Here is a 21984-nt window from a genome sequence, read left to right as displayed (position 1 = left end):
TGGATGGGTCTTGCCTTACCTGGGGAAGGGTTGGGGATGGTATTTGGGCAAAGCCTCCTACCCTAGCCAGGTATAAAAGCACGGCATCTTGGGTAAAGCTAGGTATATAGGCTATAGGTAGGTATGTCAAAGCTAAGGAATGGTTATCTAACAAGATGCCTCGTGATCTGATCTGCTAACTATACTACTACTACTACTACCTATACTTAAGGTAAACAACCGCGTGGACTGGCCAACTCACCGACTACCACGGCTAGGCCACCCTCTAAAAAAGTACTTTTAACACGTCCTGATACCGGAGATGGTCATCAGTCATGAGTTGTTGGTGGTGAGAGGAGGAGCTAAAGACATCTACTCTCCTTTTGAAGTAGGGTAAAAAACCGCATGGTACAGGGCTGGACCATGTACGATCAATGTGTACAACCCCAAAAAAAGTACATTATAACGCATCCTGACATCGGAGATGGGCATCAGACGCGACTTGTTATTGGTGAGAAACGGAGCTAAAGACCTCTACTCCGGTGTCAGGACGCGTTATAATGTACTTTTCTTAGGGTTGTACACATTGATCGTACATGGTCCACCCCTGTACCATGCGGTTTTTGACCCTATTTTCTCCAAAGTTAGAAATTAAGGCCATATTTTAAGATTTAAACAGAGGGCAATGAAAAGGGTGGCCAACGCAGTGCCCACAACCCCAAAACGCTTTCGAAATTTGTACTTGCGATTAAAACACTTTAGAAGATTGATGCCATCGCGATGTTTGTGGAGTCGCTTGTGTCAACAAAAATCCCATTTCCTGTGCTAAATCCGCACACCACTTGTACCCATAGACGCTGGGGCACTTTCATCATAACAATCATAACCCTGACCTCTTACCAGCACTTATTCGTACTCATTCAAGGAGACTACGGCATTCTTTGTGGCGTTTTGCGCTCTTCAATTATTTATCAGTGTTGTCAATTGGTATGTGTTTACCCTCCAAACTGGGTATAAGACTTACTACACAAAACCGGGGAAACAAGTGAAACCAGCGTATCTATTTGTAGTATATATACATATTACAGCAATTTTATCATTACTGTATTACCATGACAACTAGAATTCATGGAAACAGTTTGTAAATGCATCGGTGATGTGTGATGGTCTACTGGATTGGCAATGATGAGTCATTTTTCCTCGCATCGTTTGCTCGTAAATGTACATCCGAAATATTTGTAATTTTTCGGAGTTAATTTGGTTGCAAAAAAGGGATAATAGACATGAATTAAATAAACATTTTGAAGGAAGTTAACTAAATAATGAGTAAAGTAAACAATTTAGGGAATAAAGCTTTGCACCTCATAAAGTAGTCGTCTGCTGCTCGTAACTGTGTTTGCGGAGTGACTGCTTAGGAACCAGGAACAGCAATGTGGTTCAAGTGCAATGTGGAGTTAATTAAGACCAAAATGTGTATAATAACAATCAAATAAACACTGTGGAGTTTCAGTTGTGATGGCAGTAAGGATAAAACCACCGATTACAAGGTAAAAATGAATTCAGTTCAAACCATGACCCCGGGAATAATAAGTTGTTCCGATACGTAATACAAACCCTCGGTCCTTTCAACAATAGGAAGGTAACTAGCGGCAGCTGGGACGGTCGTAAGCTTCGAACAAGGGGAGAACGGTAGTTAACTTGCTTGTCCGAAATCGTCGTGCGCCGCGCGCGCCGCCCGAGAGGTGAAGAATCACTTTTGCTTTCGGCCGCGGGTGTGAAGGACGTGTTCGTCATCGCTCTCTGCCCGCTTCATCGTCGTATGCTTTGTTTATATTGTGTTTTTTACTAATGGTTTGGTTTGACTGAAAAATGAAACTGTAAGTACACTGTTTTCATTTTCATTACTTAATTATGAATCAACATGGAACTATCGCCGTAGAGACGGCGATTTCCGCTCTTTTCATGAATTGAACCCTTGAATTATGTCTCGGTGCCGAGGGCGGGCGCACTCGCGCCGAGTCATGTATTTTTGGGCGAAAGTGTGTAATTCTGAAAGATGTAAGTACACTTTTTCACATTATATTTTTGCCCTGTGCGTTCGTTGCCGAGAGCTTGATTGCGCTCGCTAAGAGCCTCTTATTTTGTATGAATAGAATGCAATGAAAGTGGATTCGCAATGCAGTTTTCTTTCATTTTCATTATTAATTGCATCAAATTTAATTTTGGATCAATTTCCGCTCTTACCGGGAATTAATCCTTACGATTTATTGCTGTGGAAGTGAAAATAGCAAGTGCAGTATTGTTCATTTTTCATATATATTTATGATAGCATCATATTATTATGGATCAAGTTTCGCTCTTACCGGGAATTGATTTTTCCCTCTTTAAGTTCTATGAAGTGAATCGCAAGTGCAGTATTCTGTTTCATTTTCATATTACTTTTCACTGCTGTGCGGGGTGGTAGGGGAAGCGAAGGTCTGCCCAGGAAGTCGTCGGAAAGCTCTCCCGCGACTCCCTTGGTATCCGATTCTTCGTCTTCTTTCCTGCCCCCCACGCTCAGCTTCCTCGTATTTTCGTTTTTGTTTTTGGGGTCTTCCTTCCGTTCTGGGGTGGGGCATGTCTCCCCCCCCGTGCGCGAGGGAACCCCTCTTACTAATCTGTCTGTGCTACCGCAGGTGCTACATCCGTGGAGACGAACCTTGGACAGGTATGGACCACTGCGACTGCAGGGCGTGCCTAGCATCCACGATCTGCTGCAGAGTCTAGCGAGGTCTGGGGCGGTGACCTTGGAGTGGTCTCCACTACAACCTTCACGGCCGCTTATGCTGCTTCCCCCCGCTGGTCTACACTCCCCATGCTGTGTCGGTGACGCCGTCTGCCGCTCCTAGGGCCGGCGTCGCCGCCGTACGAGGAGGGGTATGCCGCCGCCACCGTGGTTTTCTTCGTGTTGCCTGCCCCAGACTTCCGTTCTGTTCCAGCAGCTCGCCCCTGGACCGACCGCCAGTACCACGCTGGCTGCCGATGATTCTACGAGGCGATGGCTGGGCCTGCCGTACCTGTCGCTGATGTGGTTCCCGCTACTGGCTTGGCTGTCCCTTCTGTGTTTACCGCTGCCGCTGTTCCTGCCGCCTGAGCTGGTTGCTGTCCTGTCGCTCCTGGTTCCTGAGCCTGTCCATGCTGGTCCTGCCCATGGTGTGTCTTCCCCAGTCCCAGGTCCTTCCGGACAGGTGCAGTCGGGCCGTGTTGCTTCGGCAATAGGCCCGACTCTGGCCTGGATGGAGGACCTGACGACTGTCCTGCGTGAGCTGACGAAGAAGAGGAAGGTGTCATCTTCGTCTTCGTCTGTTGCTGCCTCTTCCCCTTCGACTTCTAAGGCCCATAAGCCGAAGAAGAAGGCTGCCTCCCCCCCCTAAGAAGTCTCCTTCGGGAACTTCTAAGGGCCCGTCCCACCGAGGTGGGACGGGGGGGTCCTTCTGCTGGTCCTCCTGCTCCTTCGGGAGCGGAGCGCCCGTTCATCCCTTCCGTAAGGAAGAGATAGACGGGGACCAGAGGAGTATCGGTTAGCTCTGGTACTTCCTCGCCTGGTGCTAGCGGCGATGCCGCTACGCCAGGTTCCGGCTCGGTCTCTCGTTCGCGGGAGATCCCGAGTGTACGCTCTCCCTCGGGAGACCGTGCAGCCAAAGTTTCGGCGCCAGAGTTCGCTCGGCGCCAAGACCACGGCACGGAGCAGAAGGCTGGCGAGAACCGCTCAGGTGACTCTCGCCAGGCCAGCGGCCGCTCTCGCAGCGACCAGCTGGTAACCGGGTTTTGTTATTCCCCCTCTGAAGACTCCTTCGGGAACTTCGAAGGGCTCGTCACATTCCGTGTGACGGGGGGGTCTTCTGCTGGTCCTCCTGTTCCTTCGGGAACTGGGCCCGTCTCCCCTTCTGAGAAGAAGAAGAAGACGGGGACCAAGGGTGTGCTGGCTACCGCTGGTACACCCTCGCCTGGTCTTGGCAGCTCTGCTGCTAAGCCAGGTACCGGCTCGGTTTCTCGTCCGCGCAGAAGTTCCGAGTGTACGATCTCCTTTGGGTGACCGTGCAGCCAAAGTTAAGACGCCTGAGTTCGCTCAGCGTCATGACCGAGGCACGGAGCAGAAGACTGTCGAGAGCCACTCAGGTGACTCTCGCCAGGCCAGCGGCCGCTCTCGCAGCGACCAGCCGGTACCTCGGGTGGACGTGACGGTCTCTGACCGGCCACGGGTGGAGGCTGGGAAGAGGTCCCCCAGGTCCCCTCGACCGACGGTACCAGCCTCGGCTGGTACCAGCGGTGTGACGTGCCGCGAGGACGCTCACCGGTCTCACGGCGAAAGCGAGCTCTGCAGGTCACCTGACCGCCGCTCCCACAGGGACCGGGCGGATACGGTGACCAGCAGCAGCTCGTCTGACGCACGGGACCGGGGTCGACGTGCTCAGTCGAGCCGCTCGCCACAGGTGAGCGGCACGGCCAGGCCTGCAGATCGATCCCCACCGCGGGTTGGTGATCGGCTGCAGCCCCCCACCCACGTACGTGGCCTGCCAGCCGAGCGGGGGGGGAGCGCGTCAGGTCTGTCCTCCACTACCTTCAACTTCCTCGGGCTACACCGGGAAGAGCGAGGTAGCTAGGAGTGATCGTGAGAGGTGCGCCGCTCACGATCCCGTCACGACGCCGCACGTGCCACGTATGGTCTTAGGACCAACAGGACGTACGCGCAAGTGTTAGCGATTGAGGCGACCGTGGGAGGGGGGGAGTGGGTAGCGTCAGTTCTGTCTCTCCGATACCTTCAACTTCCTCGGCATACGCCAGGAAGAGCGAGGTATATAGGAGTGATCGTGAGAGATGCGCCGCTCACGATCCCGTCACGACGCCGCAAGTGCCAGGTTGGTCTTAGGACCAACCAGGACGTACGCGCAAGTGATTGGAGGCAACCGTCAGGGATCTGTTTGCTGGTCCTTCTTCGAAGGAGGAGGGTCCGGGAGCTGCTCTGGTTGGAGGGACTGGACGGTCCTACTCCTCAAGACGCTGTAACTTCCGAGATTCAGAGTAACTTTACCCAGGTTATTGCACTGATTCGTCAGCACAACGACGGGGGGGAAGGATCGCCGCTCCCACCAGCAGAGCCCATGTCTCTGCTCGAGTCGTTTTGGGGCCCGAGAGGGAACCCAAACCGACGGTGGGTATGCCGCGATCGGAGCTTGCCGATTCTGTCTTGAACCAGAGTCTCTCGTCTCCGGACAAGAAGGCTCTCTAGTTATGGCCGGTCGATCAAGCTACTTCCACCTCCTCTACTGCGACAGCGGCGTTTCTACGTGTCTTCGGACACCGTATTTAAATACTCCCTTCGGTCCTCCTGAGGAGGTTTCGACCTCGACGAGGACTGGCAATGAGTCGGAGGACGGTATCGGCTCTCTCCTGTCAGGTGTCGATCAGCCCCACCCAGACGACGTTCACAGTGGCGGCAGACCCTTACCTACAGTGAGAGTTCGTAACCCTCCTGGGAAAACGTTTTCTCCTGACGATACGTTTTCCCAGACTCTGAGAGGCCATCGCCGCAAGGGCGATGGGCTGCTCCTACTCTTCTCCAACTGCTAGTTCCACTGGGGAAGGCGAGCGAGTATCCAATTCCTCCCCCATTCCCTCTCTCCTTACGGCTACGAGGGAAAGGGGAAGGATCCTACAGAGATTTCTCTGTAGGATCCCACGTTGGGGACTGCGCTACCGGGGGGACCTTCGGGTCCTACCTGACGTAAGCCCCGGTCGTTGAGGAGGGATCCTGCCCCATTCTCGATTTCTACGGGAATCGAGAGGACCAGCCACCGATATCGTTTGACGAATTCGGTGGGGGTTTCGCAGGACTGCTTAGAATTCTACGGGATTTCTCTAGCGCATTCATAGTGTTAGAGTTTCTTACGGTCTCCAAACACTTAGGCGAGACCACGGTCCAAAGTGAGCGAGACGAGAATCCCCGATATGTTACACGATATCGGGAACCTCGCCTATGCTCGAATTCCTGGAATTTCTAGCATTAGGAAGAAGACTGCTGCTGAAAGAAGACTATCTCACAGTAGGCGACCAACCTGGAATAGAGAAGAACGGACGGGAATATCCGTTTTGGCTTGAACTATCGTCTTGTATTCTGTTCACCATTGAAGCTTTCCTTCAAGGAAGACTTCTTCCTTCTCTTCTTTAATAGAGAACGAAGGTGGTCGATCTCCAATCCTTATTTTGTTTTCTTGAAGGAAAGAATTTAGATGGGATCGTTGTTCAGAATCCTACAAAATATACTACGTATATTAACCTCGCGACATGATTCTGCTAAGCAGTTGAATGGTCCGAGGGGTAGGCGCATATCCTGGTTATTTAACGGATTGCGACTTAGACGAAAAGTATTCTAATTGAACTGCAACCCGGGGTTGCCTGCAACCTCCCAGGAGTTTCCAGTTTCAATTTTTATATACTTATGGTGTTGTCACAACACCATTTAAGCTTTTATATTTACCGAAATTCGTTTCGCTTAAATATAATTGCTCGAGCAATATCTTTTTATGCTCGGTGGTTCTAGCCGAACGCATTCCTTCGTGGAAAGGATTACTTGGCAAACATCAGGAGACGAGTCAGCGACAGCTACTGCGTATTGAATTGCCCGAGGCATTTCAGTATCAGGTGCCGCTTTGAGATGGACGGTTGTTTATGTCTTTCTCACCTGTTTTGATTGAATAACAACCGTATCTCTGCCCAACAATCACGGACTTAAGTCTCTGATTAACGGGATTCTCGCATACATGAATGACCATCTACTGCTGAGAAACGCTAGTATTCATCGTCTTCGGTATTGCGAGAATTTTAAACAGAGATATCTATTCGACTCTCATCTTTCTGTTTACCGCACGGTAACAGAATTCTGTAATAGTCTCTTGCTGCATCGTATCCCGATAATTGCGAATGATTTTTGCGGAATCTGAGTTTGTCCTCAAAATATCTTGTATTCGGAGGTGTACAATTGTTCATGTTCACCCCGGATTAGCAGATGTATTGAAAGACATCGCTACTCCCACACCTGCCAGCTCTACTTCCAAAACGTTCAGCCCATGAGAAGCAGTTCTTCAAGCGGCTCTCCTGTGTTTCATTACTGAATAACGCCCGCTTTCATTGCACAACGAACAGCAATGAAATGGCGGTTAGCGTTTTCAGTCATTTGTAAGCACAGGTTTAGAATCTTGAGATTCCTTCTCTCGATTCAGCTGGAAGACGTAGGTTGCATTCATTGCCTACCTTCGTCTTCAACGTCACATAGTGTTGTTTCTCCTTAAGCTGAGATTCAACGTCTATGAGATTTTCTTGCCATCAGGGACCTCGGTTCTTTTGTTTTGAAGGCAATTGACTTTCGCCTTTTGAGCTTATGCATTAAGAGAATCATCGCCGCGCCGTCCGGCATCGGTGACTAAACAAATATTTTATTTGTTTGGTCTCTCAGCATAAATCTCTTTAAAGGGCGAAGGTCACGTGACTTACCCGGGATGCTGGACACTTGCCTCTACTGATTCCGAACCAGTCAGTCGGTCCAGCTGTCAGAGCGCCCAGAGTCAGTTACGAACTATGCTGTGGACTTAGTTCGGTTGTTCCAGAGCAATCATTACTTCGTCTTAATAGCTTGTCAGTATGAGTACTGTACATAACCAAAGTCGAGAAGAGGGATAGGTCATACGACTATTCCCTTCTTTTCGTCTTAGGTAACTGCATGACTTCTCTTGAGAAGTCAAGCACAAAGGGATGGGGATTTGTGACGCTCGATTTCGTACCGATCTTCGTAGCGAAGACTCAGAACCCTTCGGTAAACTGACGATTGGTTCGAGTCCTTCACAATACCCTCCCTAATGGACTTCACCGCCTCCGATACGAAGGCTATGCTGCTTTGTCCTGTGAAGGTGCGACGGAGCTGTCTGAAGAAACTCGACACCCAGGATGAGTGTGAACGCCTCTTCATCATTCTCTCGCGTTCCGCAAAGAACTTCTCCGTGGCGCAGGTAATGAAGCAGGCGCTGGTCCAACCGACCGCATGCACCATCCTTCTACCTTCAGGATATTGCCCACAGTTCCTTGGATCTTTTTCCTTAGGAACCGTAGTGGTTGCTCAACACGTTGTGTAGTTAACCCAGACCCTCGCAGGCTGAACAGCATCGAGTCCTGGTGTGACCGTAAGAATGGATGAGGAATGAGTGTGTGACTGGCTCCTCTTCCCATCTTTTCTTCCCTCTACCTTTGGGTAGAGGGACACGGTTGTCACCCTGCTGGGTAAGGACGAGATGCAGGTGAGCTACTCAATAGAGCACCTCCTATCCCTTTTCAGTAGGGATAGGAGTAAATATCCACCACTTCCTCCAACAAGGGGAGGAAGTGGATGCCAAATTGAGACAAACCCATCATTTTATGATTGTCTCTTGCAAACAGGAACAAGTTCTTGCTTGCTGGTACGAAGAGATACGCTTGCCTCTCTTAGTACTTGGCCCAGAGGTCTGACCATTGATCCTGCGGTGCACACCCCGATCAATCGGACAGAGGTTTGGATCCCTCCCTTGCTCTTACGACCAGGGAGGCACTCCAGGGTTGGACGAACACCAGTCTGTTCACCAAAAAAGACTCAGATTCCTCCCACCACCAAGAAGTGAGTCTTCCTATTGTTAAAGGACCGAGGGTTTGTATTACGTATCGGAAACAAATGACAATTTGTCGAAAATTGCATTTTTCCTAACTATACAAACCTGAGGTCCTTACATATAGTCCCACCTCATGCCACCCCTCACTCTGCAACTTTGTTCCGACACGGCATACAAACCTTCGGTCCTTTTACAATAGGAAGGTACTAGCGGCAGCTGGATAGGTCGTAAGCTTTCGAACAAGGGGTTCGGTAGTTAACTGCTTGTCCGACAGGCGCGCGCGCGCGACTGGTAGGTACAACAATCACTTTTGCTTTCGGCCTGCTGGCGTGTGGACGTGTATCATCGCTCTCTGCCCGCTTCATCGTCGTTTGCTTTCGCATGATTGTGTTTTTCTTTTTCTATGTATCTAGTGAAACTGAATTGTAAGTACAATCATTTCATTGAATTCAATTGTGAATTAAAGGATCTTGGTCCACAACGCCTCCGATTACCCGAGTTCCGGGACTGAAGGGCGTAATTGCGGGAATTCATTTTCCAGAATGATCCTCGTATTGTGTATGCTCGGTGCCGAGGGCGGAGCGCTCGCTCCGAGCGTATATTGGGTTGGAAATGTATAGATGAAAATCGTAAGTAAGTGCTCTTTTCATTTATAAATTTTTGACCTGTATGCCCGTTGCCGAACGAATGCGCTCGGCACGGAAACTTATTCAGTAGAAAGTGGAATCGCAGTACAGTATTCTTTTTCATTTTTCATATATTATTATTGTAGCAATACTCATTTTGGATCAGTTTCCGAGCTTGCCCCCGGAGATTGATCCTTCCCCCTTTTTAATTTGAATGAAGTGAAATCGCAAGTGCAGTTCTTTTTCATTTCATTTTTTTTATTGAGATTGCATTGTTGACTGGGATCAATGTTCCGCTATTCACGGGAATTGATCCTTCCCTTTTTATTGTATGAAGTGAAATCGCAAGCGCAGTAGTCTTTTCATTTTCATATATTTGTTGATTGCATCATTTCATTATGGATCAAGGTTTCCAGAAACCTTGATCCATAAAGGTAAGGAATGAAACCTTTCTTTCACCCTTGCGCTCGGTACCGAGGGCGCAAAATGCGCTCGATCCGAGCCCTTATTCATTGTGAAGTGAATCGTTTGGCAAGATGCATTTTCATTTTGTTCCTTATATTGATTGCATCAATTTTATTTGGTTCAAGTTCCGCTCAGTCAGGGAATTGATCCTTATGCCTTGTATTCGTGCCGATGGCGAGATTGCTCTAGGGCTCTTATTTTGTTTGTTGGGTACATGGGGACTGTGCGGGGGTGGGGACGAGACCCCCCCCCGCTCAGTTCCCACAGATGACTCTTCCCCTTGGGGGGGGGGGGGGGGTTATCGGCGTTCTTCTCCCCGCCCGATCCGTCGGGCGCGGGGGGGGGCGCCCGGTGCCCGATGTACAATTGTATTATTGGGGTCTTCCACTCCGTTCGGAGGGATCAAACCCCCGCACGAGGGGATTTCCCCCCCATTAATAACGCTACTACTATTATTTCCCGAGGTGCTACTGCCAACGAGGGTGGACCTTGGTGAGGTATGGGCGTCCTTCCAATTGCAGAGCGTGCTGGTGTCCAGGAGGCGGTTCTATGTCTGGGCCTACTGCGGTCACCCATGGAGTGGTGACCACGCAACCAGGTGACGACGTCCCTCCTCACCTGGTGTACTCGCCTCACGTGGTAACAGTCTTGCCTACAGCCGCTGTGAAGTGCCGTTCGCCGTACCGAGAGGGGGGCGTGCCGCCGCCGCTCGTGGTTGCCGCGCTGCAGCGACCACACTTCCGCTGCCCTAGACTCGCCCCTGGACCTGCCAGCCGGTACCAGGATGTTGCTGGCTGCTGCTCCACTTCCTGTGTTTTCCGGTTGCTGCCTGCCGTACCACCTGCCGATTCTGGGCTGACTGTCCATGCCGTTGCTGCGCTGGCTGTTCCTGCCGTTGCTGCGCTGGCTGTCCCTACCGATGATGTGCTGGCCGTGCCTGCTGTTCCTGGATGCCCATACCTGCTGATGTCGTCCCTGTTCGTGGTGGTACTACCCCAGACTTTGGTCTGTCTGTACAGGTGCGTCCGGGCCCTGTGGCTTCGGCTACAGCAGCCCCGGCTCCGCCCTGGATAGCAGATCTTACGTCGTTCCTGAGGAAAGCTGACGAAGAAGAGGAGGAAGGTGTCGTGGTCGTCGTCTTCATCTTCTTCATCGTCGTCGGCCGCCGCCTCTTCCCCTTCGACTTCTAAGGCTTTACAGCCGAGGAAGAAGAAGGTCGCCTCCTCCCTCCTAAGAAGTCTCCCTCGGGAGCTTCTCAGGACCCGTCTCACCTCGGTGGGACGGGAGGGTTCCTTCCGCTGGTCCTCCTGCTCCTTCGGGAGCGGGGCCCGTCTCTTCTTCCGCAAGGAAGAAGACTACGGGGACCAGACCGGGGTACCGGCTAACACCGGTACTTCCTCGCCTGGTGTCAGTGGTTCTGCCACTGCATCAGGGTCCGTTCTCGGCCACTCTCGTTCGCGGGAGGTACCGAGTGTACGGTCGCCTACCAGCGACCGTGCAGCCAGGAACCAGACCCTCATGAGTCCGCTCAGCGTCAGGTTCACGGCACGGGGCGGAAGACTGGTGACAGCCGCTCATGCGACTCTCACCAGACCAGCTCTCACTCTCGCGTGAACAGCTGCTACCGGGGGACGTGACGGTCCACGACCGACCACGGGTGAGGCTGGGAAGAGGTTTCCTCCCTTCGCCGGTGCCAGCCACGGCTGGAACAGCGACGTGACGTGCCGTGAGGACAAGCACCGGTCTCACTGCGACAGTGGAGCCTGCAGGGTCGCCCTGACCGTCCGCTCTCACAGAGAGCGATCGGGAACGGCAACCAGCACCAGCTCTTCTGACACTCGAGATCGGGGCCGCTGTGCTCAGTCCAGCCGTTCTCCACAGCGAGACGGTTCGACCAGGCCTGCAGCTCGATCGTCACCGCGGGTTGACGATCGCCTGCAGCCCTCCAAGCCTGCTGGTTCTGCCAGCGAGCGACGAGGGAGCGTCAGGTCTGCCTCTCCCGTACCTTCAACCTCCTCGGGTTTACACCGGGAGGAGCGAGGTACTGAGGAGTGATCGTGAGGGGTGCGCCCCTCATGATCCCACCACGACGCCCTACGTGCCAGGCACGGTTCTTGGACCGGCCAGGACGTATGCGCAAGTGGATGGGGAAGACCGAGAGGGCTGTCGCTGTTCCCCCTTCTTAGGAGGAAGGTTCTCGGAATATGCTCTTGTTCGAAGGGCTTAACTTGTCCCAATCTCTGCAAGATGCTGTGACTTCCGAGATCCAGAGAACTTTGCCGAGGTTACGGCGCTGATTCGTCAGCACAATGACCTTCCGAGATCGCCGCTCCCACCCAGCGAGCACGTCTCGCTCGAGTCGTTTTTGGGACCCCAAGAGGGAACCAAATCGACGGTGGGTCCCGTGGGCCCGCGATCGAGCTTGCCGACTGTGTTTGAACCAGGTAGTCTCTCGTCTCCGGACAAGAAGGCTCTCTCGTTCTGGACGGTCGAACAAGCTACTTCACCTCCTCTACGGCGACAGAGGCGTTTATACGTGTCTTCGGACACCGTATAAATACCCCTTCGGTCCTCCTGAGGTTTCGACCTCGACGAGGACTGGAATGAGTCGGAGCGGTATCGGCTCTCTACTGTCAGGTGTCGATCAGGCCCCCCCAGACGACGTTCACAGTGGCGGCAGACACTTACCTACAGTATGAGTTCGTAACCCTCCTCGGGAAAACGTTTTCTCCTGACGATACGTTTTCCCAGGCTCTGAGAGGCCATCGCCGTAAGGCGATGGCTGCTCCTTTTTTTTTTTCTTCTCCAAACTGCTAGATCCGCTGGGAAGGCGAGCCAGTATCCAATTCCTCCCCCATTCCTCTCTCCTTACGGCTACGAGGGAAAGGGGAGGGATCCTACAGAGATTTCTCTGTAAGATCCCACGTTAGGGGCTGCGCTACCGGGGGGGCCTTCGGGTCCTACCTGACGTAAGCCCCGGTTCATTGAGGAGGGATCCTGCCCCTTTCTCGATTTCTACGGGAATCGAGAGGACCACCAGCCGATATCGTCTGACGAATTCGGTGGGGGTTTCGCAAGAGTGCTTAGAATTCTACGGAAGTTTCTAGCGCACTCAGAGTGTTCGAGTTTTTTACGATCTCCAAACACTCAGGCGAGACCACGGTCCAAAGTGAGCGAGATCCCCGATAATTGTTACACGATAATCGGGAACCTCGCTTATGCTCGAATTCCTGTAATTTCTAGCATTTGGAAGAAGACTGCTGCTGAAAGAAGAGTATCTCACAGTAGGCGCTTAACCTGGAATAGAGAAGAACGGACGGGAACTTCCAGTTTTGGCTTGAACTATCGTCTTCGGTATTCTGTTCACCATTGAAGCTTTCCTTTGGGAAAGACTTCTCCTTCACTCTCTGACTAGAGAACGAAGGCGGTCGATCTCCAATCCTTATTCTCATTCCTCGAGGGGAAAAGAATTTAGGATGGAGGTCGTGGTACAGAACCTACAAATATACTACGTATATTACCCTCGCGACATGATTCTTTAACAGTTGAATTGTCCGTGGGGTAGGCGCATACCGTAGTTAACTCTACGGTTTGTGACCGAGACGAATTGTATCTTAATTGAACTGCAACTCGGGGTTGCCTGCAACCTCCCAGCAGTTATCAGTTTCGATTTTAGATACTGGTATTGTCATGACAACACCAAATCAGCTTTCTTGTATTTGCCGAAATCCGTTTCGGTTAATATAAGTTGCTCGGAGCGTATTCTTTATGCTCGATGGTTCTAGCCGAACGCATTCCTTCGTGGAATAATGGATTACCTGGCAACTCAGGATGACGAGTCCACCGAGAGCTACTGCGATATTGAACTGCCTGATAGCGGCTCAGTATCAGCTAGGTCTCGGAGATGCACGGTCGGTTACGTCTCTCTCTCTCCCCTGGTTGGATTGACTACCGAACCGTATCTCTGCCCAACAATCATGGACTTAGGTCTCTGATTAACGGGGATTCTCGCAATAATGAAGGACCATCTACTGCTGTGACGCTCGATTTCATCGCCTTCGACATTGCGAGAATTTCAACAGAGATATCTCTTGGACTCTGTCATCTTTCTGTTTACCGCACGGTAACAGAAGTCTGTACTAGTCAACCGCTGCATCGCACTGCGATAATGCGAATGATTTTTTGCAGACATCTGAGTTTGTCTTCAAAATATCTCGTATTCGTAGGTGTGCAATTTCATTGCTCGCCCCGAATTAACAGATATGTCAGAAGACATCGCCTACTCTCCGACCTGACAGCTCTACTTCCAAATGTTCAGCCCATGAGAAGCAGTTTCTTCAGGCAGTAGTTCCCTGTCTTCATTACTGGAAGCGCTCCGCTTTATTGCAACTACGATCCTCACCGGACAGCAATCAATAGCGGTTAGCGTTCTCAGTCTTTGTAGTACAGGTTCAGAATCTGAGAATCCTCTCTCGGTTCAGCTGGGAAGACGTAGGTTGCATTTTCTGTACACCTTCGTCTTCAACGGCACATAGTGTTGTTTCTCTTACGAGAATCAACTATACTATGAGATATCTTGCCATCAAGGACCGCGGTCTCTAGAAGGCAATTGACTTTCGCCTGTTGGGCACATGCCTTAAGAGAGTCATCACCTTGCCTTCTGGCATCGGTGACGAACAAATTATTTGTTTAGTCTCTTGGCATAACCCTGTTAAGGCGAAGGTCACGTGACTTGCTCGGGTGCTTGGACAACTTGCCTCCTACCGAACGCAGTCAGCAGGCAGCTGTCAGAGCGCCCAAGTCTGTTACGAACTTCGCTGTGGACTTAGTTCGGTTGTTCCATAACAATCTTTTCTTCGTCCTAACGGCTTGTCACAGTACCCATACCATCCGACACCACCATTGAGTGTCGGTGTCCTATCCACTACGAGAACAACAACTTCGCTGCAGACGGATAGACCAGTATGGGTACAGGACATCACCGAAGTCGAGAGAGGGATAGCTCATACGACAATTTCCCCTTCTTTTCCTCTGAGGTATGTGCATGACTTTGCCTGCGAGTCAAGCATCCAGGGGATGGGGATCCGTGACGCTCGATTTCATACGAACTTCGTAGCGAAGACTCAGAACCCTTCGGTCCCTGACGATTGGTTCGAGTCGTTGCACAATCCCCTCCCTAAATGGACTTCACCGCCTTCGATGCGAAGGAGATGCTGCTTGTCCTGTGAAAGCGCGACCGCGCTTTCTGAAGAAACTCGACATCCCAGGCGAGTGTTGAAAGACTCTTCGTCAGCACCAAGATGACCTAGAAGTACACCCCTCTCGAGTTTACACAAGAACTTCTCCGTGGCGTCAGGTACTGAAGGCAAGGGGTCTGGTACAACCAGACCACTGGCACCCTCCTTCTCCTGGACCTGGATTGCCCACAGGTCCTTGGATCGTTTTCCTTAGGACCCGTGGTGGCTGCTCACGTTGTCTAGCTAACCCAGACCCTAGCAGTGAACAGCATCGAGTCCTGGTGTGACTGTAAGAATAGATAAGTGAATGAGAGAGTGACCGGCTTCTCTTCCTATCTTTTTCTACCCCTCTATGTGGGTAGAGGGATACGGTCATCACCTTGCTGGATAAGGACGAGATGCCGGTGAGCTACTCGACAGAGCCCCATCCTATCCCTTTACTAGGATGGGAGCGAATAATCACCACTTCCTCCTACAACGGGGGGGGAAGTGGATGCCAACAAGAGACAACATAACGTTGTTGCCTCTTGCAAATAGGAACTGTTCTTGTTTGCTGGTACGAAGAGATACGCTTGCCTCTCTCTTAGTACTCGGTCCAGAGGTCTGACCATTGATCCTGCTTGTGCCCACGATCAATAAAGGCGGCCATACGGGCTTGGATCCCCCCTCCCTCGCTCTACGACCAGGGAGGCTTCCCAAGGTTGGGCGAACACCAGTCTGTTCACAAAAGACTCAGATTCCACCCACCAAGAAGTGAGTCTTCCTATTGTAAAAGGACCGAAGGTTTGTATGCCGTGTCGGAACAAATGACAATTTGTCCAAAATTGCATTTTTTCCTAACTATACAAACCTGAGGTCCTTTTACACATAGCCCCACCTCATGCCACCCCTCACTCTGCAGTTTTTGCTTGGGGCCAAAAGCAAAAGTGATTTGTTACCTACCAGTCGCGCGTTCGCTGACGCCTGTCGGACCAAGCAGTTAACTACCGAACCCCTGTTCGAAGCTTACGACCTATCCACGCTGCCGCTAGTACCTTCCTATTGTAAAAGGACCTCAGGTTTGTATAGTTATGGAAAAATGCAATTTTGGACAAATTGTCATTTTTGCATGGGCCTAAAGCAAAAGTGATTCTTCACCTCTCAGGGCGCGCGGGCGCGCGCGGCACGATCGGACAAGCAGTAACTACCGTTCTCCCCTTGTTCGAAGCTTACGACCGTCCCAGCTGCCGCTAGTTACCTTCCTATTGTTAAAGGACCTCAGGTTTGTATAGTTAGGAAAAAATGCAATTTTCGACAAATTGTCATTTTCATACTTTCAGTAATATAGGCAAGAAAATGTTGTTTTATTGTGCTGATTACAACTGCAATCTTGAGTAAGATCAATAAACGTTACATATATACCCTAACATTGTTCAAATGAGTGCTGAGAAGGCTGGGAAAGGTGGTGGATTGTCCGTGGTTAGACCGGCCAGCCACAAGATTGCCGCCATATTGGATTTCAAAACTGCCTTGAAAACATATTTTATGAAGAGCTCACATGCATATTTTAGTTCATATGGGGTTTTCATATATCACATTATGTTGACGAAACTTCAATCTTTTGAATGGTATGCTTAAAGATGTATTTGTACGTATTCTTGTTTCACCAATTAAATATCGAGTGAATAAGGCCTGGCCAGCGTGATGACGATGGATCGTCTGCGTTTGTTTACCCTAGTAGTATTTGGCGACATTGGGAATGTCTGCATTTGAATTGGTGCACTTGAATTGCTGGACAATGGTAATTACCGTCTGATATGGTCAAGCACGTTCACCATTCTAAATTTAAACACAAACTTTTTCAGAGCTATGCAGATTGGTGCCTCATATTTCAGGAAATTTTACAATTCAATAATCTTAAAATCAATTTCAATAGTAGAATCGTTTACACATTCGGAGGGATGACAAGCAGTGACTGCACTTGACTATAAACCAGAATATACCTTTGTTTTAAGAAAATTCATAGTATGATAGGCTGTACAAGTCATGTTGGATATAAATTGCTGTGAATTTTCTAAAGGACAGTATACGTATCTCTTGTTGAAATGATGTTGGTATTTGACATGCTGGTTTATGATTAATTAATACCCTAACATGTCCTGTCATTGCTTCAAAATACGTATAGCTAAGAATCTTATGTGTAGGCGTATGCCCTGCCATTGCCTCAGAATATAAGAATTTGATGTGTAGGCCCATGCCCTGTTTTTGCCTCAAAATATAACAATTTGATTGTAGGCCCATGCCCTGCTATTGCCTCAAAATATAAGAAATGGATTGTAGGCTTATGCACTACCATTGCCTCAAAATATAAGAATTTGATTGTAGGCCTTTGCCCTGCCATTGCCTCAGAATATAAGAAATTGACAAGTAAGCCTCTGCCCTTGCCCCAAAATATAAGAAGCTGACATGTAGGCCTAATATCTCAATGATATTAATATTTGATGTGCAGGATAATGATGAATAATACCCTAACATCAGAACGGGCTACAGAAATCTATGCTTCATTTCAGTTACGTAATGTGTGGTCTATGTTGGATCGCTTACGCAGGCCAACACCAATTAAAAAAAAAAAAAAATTGCAAGATGCGTGTGTATTTAGGCGGCGCATGATGAAATAAAAAAAAGATGCACAGATAAAATGAACCAAGATCTTCATAATGATATATAACTTTATGTCTCTTATCGGAGACATCATTTGCATACCTCACAAATGTGAAACTCAAATCTGTGGTTTCATCATTCATGCAAGAAACTGAACATTACCGAATAGTGTCAGTCCCGTACTGGTAATCACTTGGACTGTCAACTATTGTGACGTTATTACCCCTTCAAGAACAAGCCAATCACCGACATGCAGTGGAAGGGGCTTGGCTGCAAAGCTAGGTGGATTTTGCTATAGTATACCCAACATGGTTAGGGACTCTTTGAGAAGGAAGGATTTTGTGTGGGGGGAAACCATTGTGAGAAAGACAGTACTGTCATGTGGTTGTTATGGAATGGTTCCGTGCATGCACAAGTCATTAGGGAGCCATACCTATAGGCTATTCAAGAACGGACTGGCTAAGATAACCTATTATCAAAGGAACTATGCTAACCTAATGTACCCTAGCCTAACCTAACATAGCAGGCCATGTTACTTAGCTGGGGAGTCCCCAGTGTAGGAAGCTCCACTTTTTAACAAAAGTTCCCTTATAACACTATACGAGCGCAATAGTATTCCAGGATGGCCCACATACAAAAACATACCAGTTCTGAGGTTAATTACAGTTGACCCGCCAAAAAATAATTGTAAGTTCTTGATAAGCAACCAAAATACTATAGAAAAAGTCAGTTTCCAAAGTAATATCCCATGTGGAGCTGTTGTGTAGTTCTATCCTATGATGCTAATCTAATCATTCCCAAACCTATCCTAGCCTATGAATGCTGACTTCACATCTTGTTTTTCCTCAGTGCTGTGGCTGTGGTATTTATGTAGACTAGGCTCCGTATGAGGTTAGTGCTGTTAGTGCACCTCACTTGGTGCACTGTGGGCATTTCTTAAGGTTCGTTCCTTTTACTTTACCTCCATTCACAGTCTCTTCCATCTTACTTTCCACCTTCTCCTATTAATTGTTTCATTGTTACACCGTTAACCTTAAGAGTCAGGCTAATAAATCAATATGTAGCACCCCAGGCAGGGGAAACTTTGAGGTTGGTCAGTTTCCATTGATGAGTTAAGAAAAAACTCATCAAGGGAAAGAGGAAGATATGCAAGGGCAAAAGGTGTAAGAAAAAAAAAATTACAAAATTTCCCTACCTACCAAGCTATACATGTTTTTTTATTGCAATGCGTTACTGAACAATTATACAGCTGTAGGTTCCCTACGAGGCAGACGAAAGTTCAAATTTTGCGGTGGCACCGCCATTGCTGATGTAGGTGATATGATCTGGCCCCCACTTGGGGGAGGAACAGGTACAACAGACCATATGTAGATAATTTGTTCTCTGCTGGCTTATGGTGAACATTGGTGGTCGGTGCAGACTTTTCTTCATCATTTTATATGGTTATTCCTACAATATTTGTTGAAGAACTCAACTTCATGTTTTGTTGATATGTGGCTAATTAGCTAGGTGGTATTTCTTTGATTTTTGTGGCTTTTTATTATCATGTCTGACTCTAGTCCGTCAGGAGTTGGGTTCTGTGCCGAAGGGTGCAGAACTAGGTTAGTAAAGCAATTTTATGATTTGCACTCTGATTGCATTAAATGTAGGGTCTGGAATCTACATGTGAGGAATGTAGGGATTGGAGTGAACAGCAATGGAAAGTTTTTGGCTCACACTGATAAAGTTATCAAGGATAGGAAGAGGAAGGCCACCTCTTAGAGCTGAACATAAATCTAGTGTAGCCTCTTCTGCCTCTCCTGTTGAAGCATCCGTTCCCATTTCTTCCCCTCCTCCTCATACTTTGTCTCCAATCTTGAGTCCTCCTTCTCCTGCTTTTTTTACTCCTTTACCAGCTTCCTATGGAGTTTCTTCTGATGCCATTGCCATCCTCGAATCTAAATTTATTAGGTGACCCAGTGATGCAGTTAGGGTTATCTGTGAAGTCTTTCATTGAAAAGACTAATAATGATGTGCAAAGTGTTAGTGTAGTACAGTCTGATGGTGTGGCTGTTTGTCCCAACAGTTCTCCTGGTCCCTGTCCCGCTTCCCCGCTTTTGGGGAGAAGATATATACCTGAGGTCCAAGGGAGACTCTTGGGGGTTGAGGTCCTCCTCTTAGGAAGACCATAGAAGTGGATAATTGTCCATGACCCTCTTGCAGCGTCACTACATGGACTTAGCCTTGTGGTCGTAGGGCAGCGATGGACTTCTAAGATTCGTTCGAAGAACATTGTGTATTGTCTCCATCTAAGCTTTTGACTCGCCTGCATTTTATGAGTGCTGCTTTGACTTCTCATGCGGAACATTCTTCGACGGGTGCAAAGACTTCTGTGTCAAAGGTGTGGACACTTACAACTTCAGGTGCTTCGACTTTGACTCAAGATGATTCGAATTTGACCCCGCTTCCTTGTCAGTTGGAAGAGTTAATGAGCTGGATGAAAGGGAACCAGAAAGGACCTAAGAGCGCTGAGCCTTCTCTTTCTCCTGTATCATTGGATGGTGAAGAACAAGACACTGACTATTTTGATTTTGGCTTATTTGAGTCTGTTGCACTACCTTCTTGACACTTTCCTGGATTACTTTGTCACAGCAACTCCCAGGTCTCCTGCTTCGATTCTCTTGATGAGAAGGAAACATTTGGTTCTCTTCTGAAGTTAGTGCTTTTTATGGCTTCCAAGAGTTCTCTTCGTCATGTTGAGGATTGATTAGTAACTAAGCGAGAGTTAGGGAAACCCACCTTCACCTTTCCCCCATCAAAACTTATTAAGAAGAGGTACAGGTTCTGCGTTACTGGAGAAGCTCCTTCTTTGGGAGTATCAGCCTCCTCCCAGGGGGATTTCTCTGGTTTGTTAGACGCTAACTGCAGGTCAGCCTTTTCAGCAGAAAAAGTCAGCTTTTCATCTCCTGAAGTGGACCACATGGTCAAAAATATCTTCAAGGTCTTGGAGATATTGAGTTTTCTTGATTGGATGATTGGAGCGCTTGCTACGAAGATGGAAGACTGCCCCGTTCTCCAGGAGGTTATAACTATAGTTTGACTTGTGGTATTGTCGTGCGCTGACAAGTCAATTCGGGATGGCTCTGACGAGTTTGTCTCTCTTTTTGCTTTTGACACCTTAAAAAAAAGAGAGCTTTGATGTTCTTTTGTCACTAGAGGAGTCACCTCTTCTCAGAAGTCCACATTGCTGTTTTCTCCTCTCAACAAAAACCACCTTTTCCCTGAAGAGACAGTAAGCAAGATTCTCTCCGCTTTGGAGAAGAAATCTACCAACGACCTGCTAGCACAGTCGACTAAACGTGCAAAATCCACGTCTGTAACGTTTGCTAAGTCTGGCTCGCCTTTACAGCAGCATCCCTTTCGAAGAGGTAGATCCAGACCTTTTGCTAGACCTTGTTCGAATTTACGAGCCCTGACCAAGACTTCGACCAGGCCCACTTCCAAATCAGCTTCCAAGTGATCCAACAATCCTTCTTGCTCTGGTGGGTACCAGAAAGAACCTTTTTAGGGAGGAGTGGAGTCGCAGAGGGGCAGACGCTTGAATGATCCAGGCTCTTTTTGTCGGTTACTCCATTCCTCTCAAAAATCCTCCCCCTCTATTCGATGTTCCCTTCACATTACCCGCCTACTCTCCAGGCTTGGAGAGGTGTTTAGCTCTTGCTCGAGAGGTAGAGGCTCTCATACAGAAGGCGACGGTGGAAGAGATGTTCGACAGATTGCCTCCAGGGTTTTACAATCATCTATTTGTAGTCCCCAAGTCATCGGGGGGCTGGAGGCCTGTATTGGATGTAAGTACTCTGAACTTGTTTGTGCAGAAAACAAAGCTCAACACGGAAATGACTCGCTCTGTGCCAGCGTCTCTTTGCAAGGGGGATTGGATGGTCTCCCTGGATATGCAGGATGCACATTTCCACTTACCAATTCACCATGATTCCAGGAAATATCATGTTTGTTTTCATGGGTAGAACTTTCCAGTTTCAAGTACTTTGTTTTGGTCTCTCGACGGCTGACATTTCTATCCTGAAAGAGGGTAAAAGAATCATATTTATGTGAGGATGGAGGGAAAGACAGGAGTGAGCTGGACTGAGCCGTAAAACCCACGCCCCCCCATTCCCACCAAAATGACGGAAAGAGACGAGACAACAATTACAACTGGCCCTGCAAGCAGAAGGGAAGATCACAATCATAAGCCATTAAAATTCATGTTGAAGAAGTGTGGGAATGTACTCCTATGCCATTCAGCCAAATCCTAGCATAAAAACTTGTCTGCAACACAAACCTCAATGTTTCGAACATCCTGAAACAAATTCTGAAAGACTGAAACAT

The 21984-nt window shown here is 48.8% G+C and overlaps 1 protein-coding gene across 1 annotated transcript in view; it reads left to right on the top strand.

Moving 5' to 3' along the window:
* LOC135211228 (isovaleryl-CoA dehydrogenase, mitochondrial-like) overlaps window positions 1-21984 on the top strand; it is a gene marked incomplete in the record, with an annotated part of 108421 nt that overhangs the window by 483 nt on the left and 85954 nt on the right.

This window comes from Macrobrachium nipponense, chromosome 4, assembly GCF_015104395.2.
Source record: "Macrobrachium nipponense isolate FS-2020 chromosome 4, ASM1510439v2, whole genome shotgun sequence".
NCBI lineage: Eukaryota > Metazoa > Arthropoda > Malacostraca > Decapoda > Palaemonidae > Macrobrachium > Macrobrachium nipponense.
The sequence above is the reverse complement of the archived record's forward strand: the minus strand, read 5'-3'. Positions and strand labels throughout refer to the sequence as shown.